Here is a 4,285-nt window from a genome sequence, read left to right on the forward strand (position 1 = left end):
GGACACAGTACTCCAGATGGGGCCTCACAAGAGCAGAGTAGAGGGGGGACAATCACCTCCCTGTCCCTGCTGGCCACCCCTCTTTTGATGGAGCCCAGAGTATTATTATTATATATAGTATTATTTTGGTTTAGATTTTTTTAGAGTGAATTTTAGATGCAGTCAAGAAGTGAGTCCTGTTTTCCACCCTCAAACCCTAAAAGATCAAAACCTTTTGTTATTGAAAGTTTTCATGTCTGGTAAAAAAAAAATTTTAATGAAAAACTGTTTCAGATAAAACAGCAACAGCAGTAACAAATCTCAGACATCCATTTGCATGCCTGGGTCAATTACTTGCAAAAAATCTAATTAAGACACAGTGTTGTCTCTCTAACTCCTGCTCCTGTCTTTGGTCTTTTAATTGTCTGTGAAGAAGTATTTACACAGAGCAGCAGCAATGTTTGAAAGAAAAATCAGAAAAGACACCAATTCACTCCTCTAAGTCTACTGAGGTAAATGACAGCTCAAGTCACCACACACCGCTAATGAGTTCAGTTATTGATGAGATCCCAGCTGCCTAGCAGTGCTCTTTTTTGCAGTCTATCCGGTGTTGTGGTTGCACGAACCAACTCCAGGACAGAAGGAAAACTTCCCCTGCCCAACCTGATATGTGTAATGCTATTTGCGTGGTTACATTGCTCCCTAGTTAGGATGGCATATCACAAAGCAAATTGCTCTCTTACTGCTTCATGTTCCACTTACTGTGCTTCAAACTTTTTTTTTTCAGAACTTATTCAAATAAATTAACATTATTTTTAGGCTGCTGTGGAAATCTTGTTGCATCAAAGAGTCATAGAATGGTTTGAGTTGGAAGGGACCTTTAAAGGTCATCTGTTCCAGCTCTGCTGCAATGCACAACTAGATTGGTTTGCTCAGAGCCCCGTCCAGCCTGACTTTGAGTGTCTCCAGGGACGGGATTTCCACCAGCTCTCTAGGCAACCTGTTCCAGCCCCTCACTACTCTTATGGTAAAAAAAAAAAAAAAAAAAAAAACAAACTGTTTCTTTATATCCAATCTGAATCTCCCCTCTTTTAGTTGGAAATAATTTCCCCTTATCCTATCACAACAGACCCTGCTAGAAAGTCTGTCCCCTTCTTTCCTATACTCTCCCTTTAGATACTGGAAGGCCACTATCAGTTCATCTCAGAGCCCTCTCTTCTCCAAGCTGAACAGGCACAGCTCTCTCAGCCTGTCCTCTCCATCCCTTGGATCATTTCTCCTCCTCTGGGTGCAATCTTCTCTTCTGCTTTGAGGACTCCACATCCTGATGCAGTGTTCCAGCTAGGTCTCATCAGTGCTGAGCGGGGGGCAGGATAATTAAGATGTCAAAATGGATCACCTTAGTGATTTCTCATAACAAACAATTCCACCTCTTAAAATACACTTTTCGTTGGTGACAAAGTACACTTCTCTCAGCAGTCCGTTATAAAAGGTGAAAACAACACTTAGTCATTAGAACTTTTCACATTCGATTGGTCTTTTAAAAATATACTGTAGATAATTTCACTGGAAATTATTATTGAGTGTGTGACAGAGGGCAGCAAAGCTCCCTACAGCACCAGCTCACACTGAGGCTTCTGCTGTGTGCAGCCTTCCTGAGATCTGCAGGAGCTGTCTCAGCGTCACTGAGAATCAGATTTTGCTTTGTTGCTACAGGGTAGTAATACACTTGATGGGAAGTCAGTAAATCAGAGTGGGGCCCTGGGAATCAGCTTTCAACATGACACAAGCATCCCTGCACCAGCTGGGCACCAGCATTTGCTCAGCCTTTGAGAGGAGCAAAAAAATATTGGTGAAATGGGGAAAAGGGCAGTCTGAAGGCTATGCACATCTTTCTGCAGTCTATCTGCACGCTGGTCTAGTCCTGTAGTAACCCTTTAAGCTCACCAAAACTGTGCTTACATTCCTTCCTCATCACTTATTTTCCTTTGCACCTGCATGATGTATTGGCAGGATCTTGACCGTGGGGTCCCATGGGAATCCTAGCTTCTGTCTGGTTTCATGGATCAAACTGATTTGGTCAAAGTTCAAAGAAACGTTTAAACTCCAGTTCTAACTTAAATGCCTGCTTAAATCATGGCAGGTTCATCTAGCACTACAATTAACTCTGTAAATTAACAGAGCTAATCTTCTGTGAGGGTAAACTCATTAAAACATCTGTTGCAAAATCTGCCAATGAAGAGAAAATAGATGCTATAAATATTTGGTAGAAAAAAATGAAGACATTCACTTCCACTACTGCATGCAATTCAAGTTAATTTCAGTAGTGCCTCAAGGATTTGGAGGCTGGATGAGGCCACTGGCACTGTTTTTATTGGGAGCCATTCCCCAGAAACCATTTTCAGACTCAGTTTTCTGGATCAGCAAATGCATGGCAATGAACAAACACACAGTAACACAATACATGCAGCCCCATGTGAATCATTTTTCACAGCAAGCAAGCACTAAGGTTTGAGGAGATTATTTATATCAGAGGGAAAGGGCATTTCTATAAATAATTAGAAATAGGAAATCTGAAATCCCTATTGAAAAACGTGTCTGTTTGTGTGATGTATGTGTGATGTAATCAGTGCTTGCTGCTATCAGAGATTTTCAGAGACAGATTTCAAAAGCAATGTGCATGTTTCATTTTCCTTCATCCATGTGAAAGAGCCTGGGACTCCTAAGGTTGTGGGTTAGAGCAGAAGCCAGTTGTAATTATGTAAATAGTCATCACAGAGACATGGTGCCAAGTTAGCTTTAAACAGAGAACCCCGAGACAAAAATAGCCAGGAAAACTGTAATTTCCCAGCAGCAGCTAATGCCTTCTCTAGTGCTCATTAATGGCACTGTTGGGATGGAATTCACATGCTGGGAAGCTCTGCATGTGGACCCACAAGCTCCTTCATTTCTGCTGCAGTGCTGACCAAACACAGTGGATGAGGGGTGTTCCTCAATGGGATGAGAGTTCTGAAGGAGCTTCAAAGAGGGAGGCAGAGAGATTCCCAGCCCTGGGATGGAGTCTTCACCTTAGGCACATCCTGTCTGGGTATTGGGATGCAGCATCCCAGCCTCTCTGTATAACAAAACTGTGAGCAAGGCATCTTGCTCTGTGGTCCAGAGCAAGGCTGCAAGCTGCATAGAATAAGAATGGCCATGCCAGCTCTGGTCTCAGAACATCAGTGACATAGAAAGCAGTGAATTATAAGGACAAGCCCATTCATTTTAGCAGAGAATGTCTGTAAATCCACTGAGCGGATGGCACCTTTGTGCTGCATGTTTGCATGATGTTCAGGGCCAGATACTCAGCTGGTTTATATCAGTCTAACTAACTGCCTTGGCATTTGCAGAGCCACCCTGATTTACAGCAAATGATGCTACAGTCCATTATCAGCAAGTAACCACCATCTGAGAGTGGAATTTCAGCCAGAGGAAAGCCCAAGTGATTTATGTGACAATTAGAGCTTCCTTAAAGAAACAATGGCCACATGAAGCCTAGTTTCCCTCTCACATCATGTATATTGCACCCATTGCTCTGCTTCAGCTGTCTTCTACCACCACGAGCACTTTTCTTCTCATCTCTGAGTTTCCCTTTATGTTTCCCCTATTGCTCTCTCAGGAGGTGGCATGGTTGTGACTGCAGTGCTGCATAGTCCATCTCAGATGCCTCCCACCACTCTAGAGATCCTGTCCAAGGTCTGAAAGCATCACGTAAAAGTGTCCCTCAGGTTATATCACTTTAAATTTGGTATGAGATGAAGTTACAGGCACAGGTACATCGTACAGGCATGATATCTGGGCACTGAGGCAATTTGTAGAGCTTGTGCTTGTTGGTACTTAAATAGCTATAAAAGGTTCTTACTGTTCAGGCTGGAAAGTGGAAGAATCACAGTTCAGAGCTCAAGGCTCATATTTGTTTTCCTCATACTGTTTTCAATACTGCAAACTATTACTGCATTTATTGTACTATCTATCCCTCTCTATATTCGTTTGCCCCTTCTAAGCTTACTAGTAACCTCTGATATGCTCACACACTCCAGCAATTTATCAATCAGGACATCAAAGAAGAAAAAGATAAGGAGTTTCACAAGGATGTTATATGTGTTTATACTAATTAAACATAGCTTAATCACTTATCTTTGCTGTTACAACTTTTATCTTTAGGTAAGAATCTACTCAGTCATTCAGGCTATTTTCCTCAATAAACATGATGAGCTCCATATTAACCTGTGAAGGATGGAAAAGCAGATTGTGCTACCTCATTTGC

This window comes from Lagopus leucura, unplaced genomic scaffold (assembly GCF_019238085.1).
Source record: "Lagopus leucura isolate 7727_CA_CO unplaced genomic scaffold, USGS_WTPT01 Super-Scaffold_100002, whole genome shotgun sequence".
Classification (NCBI taxonomy): domain Eukaryota; kingdom Metazoa; phylum Chordata; class Aves; order Galliformes; family Phasianidae; genus Lagopus; species Lagopus leucura.